Source organism: Anser brachyrhynchus, assembly GCF_964034855.1.
Source record: "Anser brachyrhynchus genome assembly, chromosome: 9".
In the NCBI taxonomy this organism is placed as follows: domain Eukaryota; kingdom Metazoa; phylum Chordata; class Aves; order Anseriformes; family Anatidae; genus Anser; species Anser brachyrhynchus.
The window spans coordinates 11,022,940-11,035,258 of NC_137703.1; the positions used below are offsets into that span (position 1 = coordinate 11,022,940).

General features: G+C 45.5%; 1 protein-coding gene across 1 annotated transcript in view; it reads left to right on the forward strand.

Annotated features, from left to right (window-relative positions):
* Window positions 1-2,319: 2,319 nt before the first annotated feature.
* The window catches only part of LPP (LIM domain containing preferred translocation partner in lipoma), a 387,571-nt gene continuing 377,571 nt past the window's right edge, over window positions 2,320-12,319 (forward strand). Inside the window, exon 1 of the mRNA XM_080603962.1 lies at window positions 2,320-2,433. The gene's annotated coding sequence lies outside the window, so the exon portion shown is untranslated. The remainder of the gene's footprint in view (window positions 2,434-12,319) is intronic.

Below are 12,319 nucleotides of genomic sequence, written 5' to 3' on the forward strand. Positions count from 1 at the left end.
GAGCTTTCACTACACTCTAGACATGACAAGGAAGCTCTGCACGTTGCCACGCTATGGATAAACCCAGCCTCCTGAAAAACTTGTTTCTCCGTTGACCTTTCTGATCTATGGAGCTTTTATGTGACTGGGATGCTTTGTTTAGCTAAATATTTATACAGTAAACATTTGGTGTATGGGTTGCTGTTAAGACTTCAAGCTCTGCGGGACAGAGGCTGGTTCTCTATTGTGCGCCTCGCGCAGCCATAGGCAACACAATGCACAGCTATAGCAACAAAATTCCTACGGTTTTTGGAGGCACAGACTGTGACTGATTTTCTTAGGCACAATGGAGCCGCTATCATCAGTTGCTCAAGAATGAGGTTTCCAAATTCCCCTTTTCTACAAAGTCTGGGCAGAAAGGAGGGGGCGTTGAATCCTATCACGACAATATTAGAAGGAAGATGAGTCAAAAGTGTCGCAGGGGTGTCCATCAAAGAGCAGAGATAAAAGTAGCAAATCCCAGCAGCAAATTGTGCCTGGCAGACACGACGAAATAATGCTGCTTGAAGGGAGTGAGGGGAAGTGTCACTTCGCCCCGGGTGCTAGAAGTGCCTCCGTGAGCGCCAGAAGAGTTGAAGTTGTCTTTGCTGCAGACTTTCCGTCTGACGCCGGGTGAGTCACCGGCGTGTGGCTCACTGCAGGAGCGCGAGTGCCTGAGCGCTGTGCAAACCGGTGCAGGTCAGGTGCTGAGACAAATGTAAGGAGCCTAGTCTCTTCTCTCCTGCGAGGTGCAGGTAACATGCCCTCGGTTCCTATATGGCAAGGTGTTTGAGGAGCGAAGAGCTTCGTGCTAAGGCTGCAGCAGCGAGCAGCCCAAGTCCTGAGCTCTGTGAGGACTCGTCACTGTTATCTGACACAACGGCAACTGGGGAAGGCCAACGTCTGCTTCTGGAGCTCAGCCAAGCTCCTCTTCATTCAGAGGGGTCACCAGCCTCCTGGCTGGGCATTTGAGTTCCCGGTTGCAAACCAACAAACCCAACCACCGGCCGACCAGCCGTGTCTGCAGGGCGCGCTGTGTGGCCAAGGTCTCACCAGCCAGCCCTGGAGGAAGCCACCGATGCTGTGAAATTAACTTTTTTTAACCAAGAAATGAAGTTTCCTTTCCTGTAACCCCAGACTTATGAGTCAGCATTTCACACATCAGTTATTTACGACAACAACAACAAAAAACAACGCAAGAAGCAAATTCAGGTTTTGGTAGGATGCAGCAAAAGGGGAGACGTTGCACACAATGCTCCTAAGTTAAATGTGTCCCCTTCCTCAACTTTCTCAATAGCCCCCAGTTTTCCTCTATTTTGGTGTAGCCTTTTGTGTGTAGCAGCTCCAGGCCTACAAATTTATACTGGTTAGCCTGAAGGTCAATGCAAGGGAAACATGTTTTACAGCTGGGGACACTAGGGCATGGATAGCTGAAATAACCTGGCTATGTCTTTAGTTCCCCATACCGGCTATCTCATGATCCTACCCAAAAGCAGCATGCGTGCACTCCCTCCATGGAGCTGCCGGAATTCAAGGAAGGGCACAAATCCCATTTGTGCAATAAGCCTGAAGGCTTTCATTTATGCACTCTTTGGTAACGTGTGTTCAGCTCTAGATTGTAAATAAAAATTGCTTTGAGTCACAAGGAAGATCCATGCAACCCACAGTCTCAGCGCCTAACGGTGCTGGTGGATGCTGGCTGCAGTCACGGAGGCTAACGTGGCCTTCTGGAAGTGCCGGAGTGATCATGATCCCTAACTGCTTAATGTTTTTTCCAGCCTCCACAGGCCATTTGGCCACCGCGATGATGTTGTGAGGTGGTGACAAAGGATGCAGGAAGTCCTTATGAGAAGGATGCTGTGACGAGGAAGCAAACAAGATGAGCTGTTAATAAAAGGCACAAAGCACTGAAATCCCTCAGAATATGTGGGGAGTTTTCTGGTGAGTAATACCAGCATTTTAGGAGCAGAAAAATGAATCATTCCTACTCCACATTAACTGCTCTCATCCTGCCACGATTTACAAACCAACGCAGTCCCATACAATCTCTCACTGAGGGATGGAGTAAATGATATTTTTCCTGCAGGAAAGACAAGGTTTTAGCATTTGTCCTAGACCACTGGGTCCTGAGACCTCATGAGAAAGGCTGAGCTAAAGGGAGAAGTCAGCAGAGCCCTGGCGAGAATGAGAAACACCTGTAGGTTATTCCCAGTGAGAAGAACGGCTATCATGACCCCTCAGCATGCAGCTGGCAGCGATTTGCATGTAAATACACTATCAGCCAAAAAGTATATGAGAAAGTAGGTTGTAAGGACCTTTCCTTTTTTGCTCCCCCCGCCATCAGGAGCTGTGTTGGGTGCTCTGGGATAGACTGGAGAGCTGCCTGCCCTGTCTTGTTTGCAGTGACGCAGCCAGGTAAAGTAAGTAGGGTGGGTGAAAGTCTTTGTTGTGATGAGCTGGCCAGTGGCTCTTGAGCAGGCCACCTCACTGGAGGGCTGTGAGCAATATCTGTAAACACGTTTCACGCAAACATCATTATCCTTGGCAGCTGCACTAAAAAAGCTGCAGCTTAAATGAGTGTCTGGTTCCTCAGTCTTTCCTGTGCTATGATCTCATGCTACAATGTGAGCAAACTTCCTATCTGTGAAGAAGGGAAGCAGAGGAGCCTCTGGGGAGCTGGAGTGGATTTTCCCTCCTTCCCATCAGGTGCTACTTTTACTGCAGAGCTGAGGTATATCCAGAAGCCTGGGTCAGGGCTGATGGGGAGCTCTGCAGCCCCACTCGTGAGGATGCTTGGTGTCTGTGCTGCATCTTCATTGTGCCAGCAGTGTGTGCCATGGTTTATTTGGGGTCATGCTACCTAAATACGGGACCCTGCTCTCACATGGCTGGGTCCAGATAAAGAACAAGGTGGTGTGAGAGAGCAATGTGCTCAAACCCAGGCTGCGAGGGGCAGGGGCTAGTGATGGCATGGCACTGGGGCTGGCAAGCTGCTTTTGCATTTCTTTCTCTCCCCAAATTTGAGGCTGTGTCCAGAGGGATACCTACAGCAATCTGGTTGTTGAGGGAGGAGAAGAAGGTGTTGTGTACTTCCATAGAACAGGGGTCCTGCAAGGATCCATGGCTCATGCAGAAGGGCAGAGCAAATGAATGAGTTTTGTACTGTTCTGGATCCAGTGCTAGTCATATACAGCAAAACCAGCAGGAACCCAAGTAGATACCTTTGGGATCCAAGTGCTTATTTTGATAGTGTGGTTATGTTTGGATTTGTGCTTGTTGTTTTTTCTTTTTTTAAAGGTGTAGTGGATTAATCCTGGCTTGTGCAGTTGTACCGTAGTTTGTTTTTGTGTTGTAAGGGGCTTGGCAATGGTGTCAGGAGACGTGCTCCCTAAGTACTCTTATTATTTATCCTCATTGTACAAGCTGCACCAAATAAGTACCAGGCATTTCCAGAAATTGCTATTGATTGGGCAACTGCGTTTACAAAGCTAATCAATAAGTTTAACCCCCACCATATATTTATTTGTGATACAACTGCTCTCTTTGTGTGCCTCATGTGCTTTCCAGAGCTTGTAATTTGTCCAGTGTAAATAGCTGATTTCATCCTTTTTCCTGGGGAAAAAATAGCCCTGCTATTATAACACTGTGCCTCTTCTGGTGAGGGAGGTGTATGTGTCTTCCTGTCTTTAGGGTGGGTAATTTCACCCTTCACAGGAAGAAGATGAAGGGATGGGAAAGAGCCTTGTTGTTTCCTGAACACCAGAGTTACTGCAGTCTCCTGTGGATTTTTGTCCTTTGGCCTTTTCATCCTACTTCTGTTTCTGCCATAACAACCCCAGCTCTTTTCACACGGCTCTTCCTGTGACTCTACAGCACAGAAGATAACGTAATGCTGTAGAGGGACAGAACCGTGCAAGTGCTTGTTGGACAGGCAGGACATACACCCTGTTTCCAAAGGGTTGTGTAGCATAGGCCTTTCCACAACAAGGACCTCATCTGGGTCTTTATCTCTACTTCCAGGGTTCTTCCAAACGCTGGATACTTCTTGCTGCCAAAATTTCTACTAGTCCTTTAGATATGACCAAATTGGGTCAACAGTTACGAAGTTCAATGTGAAGGTTGGATGGCTGAAGGGTCGTCAGAGTGTCAGTCCAAAAAGTCATCTGTGTGGATGGCTGAATTGCCAAAAATATTTTACTGAAGTCCAGATGTCTGGAAATCAGAAGAACTTGGATAGCTTCCTCTTCTGGTCTCAAATGATTTTGCTCATTCATGCTGCACTGGCAGTTCTAGATCCTCTAGGGTGAGGATGAGAGCACACAAAGCTCTTCTGAAGGATTTCCCCACAAACTGGAAGCACCAGGATTTTGCAAGATCTTCTTCTGTAGTGTGGGACTATGACTAAATAGACCTTGGTGGTTCTTGCTTCATTACAGATGACAATGCCCTGTGTGAACTTGGATATGTGAATGCCCCCACCTCTGTTCTCCAAGGAGAAACAGACCCACACTTGACCTCTGAAACCCAATGCTCCAACGCTTCTCCAGAATTTCCCGCTCTGATCTGTACAGTCACCACAAATTGGCCCAATTTTGGACTTCCCTCTTGCAGAGAGTGGCCATTAGATCCAACAGGCTTATGTGCTAACAAGGTTTTTCCAGGATTTTGAGATTTTTCTTAGGAACTATTGCTCTGATCGTAAGGCCAAAAATGAGGTAGTGCAGAAAGTGGTGTGTAAGAATGTTAATTATTTCCCGAACAGTAATACTGGTAGTTTCTATTGTATTCCTTCAAAAAAAAGAACTTGTTGACCTTCTTCAAACATTGTAAACAAGGAAGCTGAAGTCTCAAACAACCCTGTTTCTAAAAGCTTCTTGCAAAAATCAATGATCAGGCAATAGTGTGCCCTGTGTACGAGATTGTGGGAGTTATCAGAAGTTAGATACTGCTTGGCCAGTTGGATGAGCGTCCAGCTGGCACCCAGCCTGAAACATGCCATAGCAAAAGCTGCTTCTTGCTCTGCTGGTAGTTACAGGACATGGGAAGGAGCTGATCTTGTTGGAAAGGGGGGAGAGTTTGGAGGATGTCATCAGTCCTGGAAGCATGGGCTGGGAAAGGGGCAGGTCATAGGGCCTGCAGAGGGGATCTTGGAGCACTGTGTGAAGGGAAGTGTGGGGGACACCAGGGTAGATGTGCTGGTGAAGAGAAGTCACACAGGATGTAAATTCTTAAATTGTGGAAAGAGGAATGCTAATGCCTGGAATGGCTTGGGTATTGATGATAAAACGTGAGAGATTAAATACTTGGTTTCTCATTCTAGGACTCCTGATGCTCACTTTCATCAGACTTTTAAAAGATGGTGTCTTTCTTTGGCAGTAGGTACAGTATAATGGTATATCAGGAAAGTAAAACTGACCTGTGTATAACTAGTGCTTCTGCTTAATATATGAGAAGGCTTACAGGCGGTGGAACTTAACTCCCAAAATATAAACCTTTGTCTTCTGACTTTACCTCAGATTATTTTAATTCAAGACTCTAGAAACAATTGCAATTAGCTCCTATTCCTTCCTTTTGCTCCTCTTTATACTCAGTTCCTTGTCCACACCCTCAGCTTCTTGGATCATTGACTCAGATGTTTAAATGGAAAAATACCCAGCTCAAGTTTATTGCAATGAGCAGAAGCAAAGAGGGTCTCTGTAAATATCTCGGTTCTTTGTATGCAGCTGGGTTCCCCTTTGTTTACTTGACTTCCCCAGTTATTTTCAAGCTGCTAAGGTCATTGCTAGTTAATAGTTGGCTAGAAATCAATAGACAGAGATGGTTAAAGATAAGTTTTAATAATGAGCGCAATCAAATTCTAGCAACTTTTATCTCTCTGCTGCTGCCAGTGGTGGCTGGTTTTTGTGCAATGACTACATTCATTTTCCAGCTGCACAAACTTCAGTGTTTTTTATCTTTGTAAAATACAGCTACCATAGCCCACCCTGGTGCCTCATGGTTAATGCTCTCTTGCTAGAGAACTGAGTTCAAGTGTGCTAAATGACTTCCATCAGTTTCAACAGGGTTTCCACCCAATGTTCACTGTTACCCAGGTAAAACAGCTCCAAGATATCGCTGGAGTTAGCTGGAGATGGAGCACTGTCATCTCTTGACTCATCTTTGAACAGATGGAGAGCTTCTCCAAGTCCTGGTGAGCATTTCTACGAAGTTCAGCTGTCCAATGCATTCAGCACCTTCAATTGAGCATTATGTTGCAGCTGGATTTTTAGCAGTTAAGCTCCATCTTGGAAGGGAAAACAGAGGGCTAGGATTTATGCCTTTAAGGTCCTGGTTTGCTTGGTTCAGAGTGTGCAGAGCAGTGCAAAATCTAATTGCTATTCCTCACCTGCTGGACCTCATTACATGGAAAACCAGATCTCTTGCAAATACCTCTCATGTTGAGTGATCATTAAAACACGTGTGTTGAAAGCATTCTAGAGACAGTGGCTGCTGCTGGGCTTTGGATCAGGTGCTGCATGATGCTGCTTGTGCTGGAGGTTCCTCAGCTCCCTGTAGTTTGCCAGGCAGTCCCGTGCCTGGCACCAGGTTCTCTTCCTGTGGGCTTTGCAGCATGTTTTTGGGTTGTGATGCAATGGCATGCTGTCCTGCTGCAGCAGACTCACCCAGATAGGCATGGCTGGCACTTGTGTGTGCTCAAGCTAGTAAAAACCTTACTCTCTACTGAAAGCCCTCTCAGATGTTTTCACAAATGTAATGGGCTATGGGGATGGTCTGGGCTTGGAGTGCATACCAGGAATTTGAGGGACTCTCGCTCAGTTCTCTGTTCTGTCCCAGACTTCATCTTCTGCCTCAGGCAAGTTACGTCAGTGCAGTGACTCAGTTCCCTCGCAGTACAATGGAAATAGCAATGCTGTTCTAACTTGTGGGATTAGTTTGGTGATAAACACCTCTAGGACTTCAAGGTGCTGTGCTTCTGTGATCAGGACAGCCACTTCAGCACCTAATGTATGAAAAAGTGACTTGAGCTCTTGTACCTGCTGAATGCTTTGGGGAACATTTTTAACTGCCCTTTCAAAGCCTGTACTCGTGCTCCACACCTGTAGGAACTTCTCTTCTTCCTTCCCTCCCTTGCTGCTGTCTGAGAGTTGACATTCTGGGGGAAAGAGGTGACCCCTTGGCCAATGGCACCGTGTTTCAATCCACTACAGACAAAATTTGATTTGGCTACTTGATCATGCCAATGGGGCACTAGTTTTATGGGATTGTTCACTGCAAATCCTGCTGGAGATGCATATTCTGAAGGATCCTAGCAGTAAGCTCATGAGGTCTGAAGTGGCACAAGGAAACATGGTAAAACATCTCATGGGTTTTGTTGAACATCCAGACAGTATAAGGAGCCAATTTTTGCTAGGAAACGAATGAAAACAGTTCACAGGTAGGGTATTTTGCATGCTTATGTATATGCAACATGCAGTTCCCAAACCCATAGGTGGTAGATGCGTTGCTGTTTTTTTATTAGTAGTGTACACTAACAGGCCATCTCACTGGTTCAAGGTGGTCATGCTTTTATAGGTAACCTGGGATGGAGTTTCTCTTCTGTGGCATTATCTAGCACATCAGCTCATCACCCTGTCCAGGAATGAACTTCTTGCTGGTTCTTCACTTTTAAATAACGTCCAATCTATTTAGAAGATAAATTCTCTGCATTAATGTTCTTGATAATATGTTAGAGCAAACATCTTGTCCCAGTTCTATCGGTCCCTCTCCTCTGTGGATTTTGGCCATAGAGCAGCGAAATCAAAGTACAGCAGCTGAGGATCTGTTCCTATTTCCAGTGGGCAAGTCACAAGATATCTCTCAATCAACCTGTTAAATATAATTGAATTCCTCCTGATCCATCTTCTGGGGTTAGAGGCTGTTTGCTTGTCTGTTAGGATCAGCAGGTGGGAGCGTGGCTTCCTGGAGCTTGTGATAACAAAGTCTGTAAGCCCTGCTTTGTGCTCCCTGCCTCGGTGCTGTGTGAATGGCAAGTGGTCTGTCACACCTGGCACGGAGCCACGCCTGAAACCCAAACCTTTGCTGGGCTGATAAGCCAAGCCATGTAATGAGAAAGGAACACTCTGCCTTGCTTCTTAATGCTCAAGGGCGTGCACAATGTCAGTTTGTCCAAGGCAGGAAGGATTTGTTTGGAAAGGAAAAAAACAACAAACTTTTCTAATACCAAGCAAACAAAATGAGGTTTTGGATGTTTGGGGATAAGACTTCGAATCTGTAAGCGTTTGGCGCTCATTTGTTTCAAATAAGGCCAAGGTCACAAATGACCTGAAGTCATGGTTGTACTACTTGTTTTGCCTGAAGAACTGGCTTGGATTTGTGAATGAGGAGTAAACTTGCCTGAAATATCTGATTCTGTAAGACCCAACCTATTCGCTGCTTGGTGTGGTTTGGGGTTTTGGTCAAGGGAAGGATAGGGATGTTGACAAAACATTTTCCAACAGCTTGCAGACAATTTTTCTTTTTTTTCAAAAGGATGTTTTCTATGTGCAGAGCTCTTGAAGGGGGGGTGGAGGGGGGTGAGGGGAGGAGTTAAACCATTGCAACCCAAAAATTTTCTCCTTAAAGGCTTTGGACAGACCCTAAAGGAGATTTCCCAATTATTCTTGTTTTATTAAAATTGTTTTGTACTTGGTCATCGGGGGTGGTGGTGGAATCTTGTCCTAGCTTAAATCAGAATATCAGGTAGGAGATTGCATAAAGTTCTGGGCTCATTACTTTGGGTGCAGCACAGGCAAGTAGCAAAAACAACCTTCCCTTCCCTGACAAACGCCTGAACAGGAATGAGACAGGATGCAACAAGTGGACAAAATGAATGAGTGTCGGGAGGAGAACGAAATGAGGAGGAAGTTGTGCCTTGCCATGGGCCAGCCTGGTGCCAGATGGGTGTGAGGTGTAAGGCTTGTGGTACGGAAGAGTTTTAAGGAGCTATGTGAAAGATGCCACTCTGCCTGTTGGTGTGAATTTTGAAGCCAGCATGGTATAAAAAACTGTTTTTGGAACTAGTAACTGGTAGTTTCATCAACAGGACCTGAATGTGAATGGTGTCATGGGAGCTTTTCTTCACTGCCTCAGTCCTGTAAGTCAGGCTCAAAGGTTGTTGATGCTGTCTGGGCCCAATGCCCATGCAAGAGCTGGCTGGGGTGGCAGGGGGCTTTCTCTCCTAGGCAGTCAACCTAAAAGCTTTTCATCTTCAGAAAATGTCAGTTAACAGATCGAAGATGTTCAAAAAATGCCGAGTGCTCCTGGTTCCTGCTGTCTGCAATCAGAGCTGTGGGTGCTCAGGCCATGACTTGAATAAACATCAGAACAAGATTCCCAGTAGCAGCCAAATCTTTAAGCACTTCGCAACCCAGTGGCTCTCAGACACTCAAAGATTTTCTTGTTGATCTTTTGGTGAAGTGCTGAACTTGAGACACAGATTTGAAATTCTGCTGGGACTCTTCAATTCTCAGAGCAGCTCCAAGAAGCTACATACAAACTCTCGACGTGGTTCGGTTCCATTTGACACCTTTGGAAATGTGTGCCCCCAGGCAGCTGAGACAGAACAAGGAGGAGACAGTGTAGGGCAGTAGAGCATCTCCCAAGCTGGGTCAGTGTAGCTTGTGGTTGCTTGAGCAGTTGGCCAAAGGCTTGTGAAGCCCCCTCTGCCTTAACATTAAATCCTGTCCTTGCTATGAACAAAGGTGGGACCCTGTAACACCCAATACACACACAGCAATCTGCTGTATGTAGGTTTTTCAGGTTACTGGGGCAACCTGCATCAGAAAATGTTGCTGTGGGTGACTGGAGATCAAGCAGTGGTTCAACATTTTGTTCAGAGTATCAAACAGCTGATTGATGTGCATCATATAAAACAATGTGGTGAAGCAGTTGGTCGATGGCTGTCTTCTCAAAGGTGGGACAAATAACATGGTCCTTGGTGTTGCAGAGGTCTGTGCACCCTTGGTGTGGTTGTTCCTAAACAGATAATTGTTACTAAAGCTAAAGAAGAAAGTTATTTTCTAACCACAGTCTTGGGCTGCTAATTAGGAGAAAATTTCTTATCCTCTGATTTTGAAATTGCTCCCCAGCAGGAGCAATGAATGCAAGAAAGTCCTCCCTAAGGATAGGATGTGGCTTGACAAATTTTCAGAAATTTGTCACAATTATGTTTTGCAATAAGAATAGATTAAATATTTAATAATTAAATAATAATAAATAATTAAATATAAATATAGATCTTTCCTATCTCCTGTTTCAGTTGTGATCTTCCAATATTAGCTCCTGTTTTAAAGTGACCTGGCTGAAACTTCAGCTCCTTGGTATCATCTTTAGTCTATTCCCATCCCTAACCAAGCTATTAACTTGTGGAATCAGTTATTAAAGGCACCTGTGACCCCGCACAAACCCCCAGAGCCAACTGACTTCCTACTTCTCCTTTCTGATCTGATTTGAGGTCAAGATCTGAATATGCTTCAGCACTCCAGTCCAATTAAAAAATTCAATTTGTGTTTAAAATTTGTTTGGGGGTCTTTAATCCCCTGGCGGTAGATTCCTCCTATCCTTTGGAAGTTGTAGGGGAAAGCATGTGCAGCGATATTAAATGACTCACCAAACTAGCCTAGTGGCTTATCGGGCTTATGCGAAGCTTACTGTACTCAACGGAGCGTGGTGGGACACCCAGCACTGTCTGCCAGGTCAGGAGTTGAATTGGTGCTATCTGAGTGATATTATCCAGGATGCCTGGGGACAGAGGAAATTAAAAGTCACTAACACTTGCTGCCCTGAGCCAAAGCTCAATTGCAGAAGCACCTGCAGGGTTGGCCTGAACACCTACTGCTTTTTTTTTTGGTTGACTCCTCAATGTGTTTTTCTTTCCAAGCCAGTGGATGGCATAAGGCAGCTGACTTTAGGTAGGCAAAATAGTCAGGGATGAGGCAGAACAGGATTCTGCTGGTGTGCAGAAGGTCTTGGAGGCATGATTGGGAGGGGGGAAGAAGAAATGCCCCTCATTTCCCATAACCCCTTTTGATTGTGGCTGCTTTGTGCTGAGCCTATGAAAAATAGATGTGGGTGACAGCGTTTGCAGCATGACGGGGGGAAGCAGGCAAGCCAAGGCTGTTCCAAATTTTTCATAAAAGAGGTTTGTCCAAGGAAAGTCTGGATTTCAACTGGGAAAAGTTTCTTTGCTGGAAGGAACATCTGCTATTGAATCTCAATATTTTTAGTTGAAAGTTCTAAAACTAATAGAAATAGTTTTAGATTAAATCATTTTTTTCTTTTTGTCTTAAAAAGAACCTTTTCAATCTCTTAGAGATTGGGGCTGAAATGTTAAATATCAAGGTGAACTGAAAATTCAGGAAAGAAGATCTTCAGTTTGACTCAAAATAAAACCTTCAGATTATTCTGAACTGCCAGTGAACCGAAAAATCAGTCATTTGCACTAATGATAAGTAACTGGCAGGTTGTTTTGCCTGTCAAATTCTGTGTCTTGTGGAGTGAGCACATTGTTGTCTGCTGACATGATCTACTGAGCTGTTAAAAAAAATAAAATAAAATCAAATATAGCTCCTATCTGTTGGCAGTAAGACTTGCTAACAGGTGCAAGGGACTTCTGTCTGGACCATTGGGATGAGGGACCCCAGTTTCATTTCTGTGCACTCAAACGGCCGTGACCTAATAAATACCCTAGGATTTCCCCTGGGTACTGATGTTTAGAGACCATCATGGCAATAAGCACTGATTATCTGGTTGGCAGTGGCATCTGCAGGAAGGCACCCATGCCAAGACAGGGCACAATACCACAGTGTGTTGCAGAGAGGAAGGTGAATGATAACGCAGGAAGGGGGGGCAGGTAGAAACTGGGCTTTTCCCCAGCCTGCTGAGGGTGCGTGCTGCTTACCACCATGAACAGGGGTGAGAGAAATCAGCTGGACCCCTCACTAGAGTAACGAGGCAGAAAAAGAACAAAACCTGGGTGTCTCCCAGCTTCTCCACGCTGCTGGGAGGCAGAGGCTTGTCTTTGGGAAGTGGGCTGCCTTCTCCAACAGGGGCTGTTAGGGATCCAAGGGGGTGTCTCGATGCTTGTACGTGTTTAGCCTTGGCTGCTTTTCTGATAGCACTGCCAAAACAGGTGGGAAATCAAGCTGCCTAGCAGGAAGGGCTGCTGCTCACTGAGAGGTGGGCTGAGTCTGGTAAGGAGCTGTGAGGGAATAAACCCCTGCCCTAAACCTCATGTTGGACTGGCTGTCCTGAGCTTGTAAAA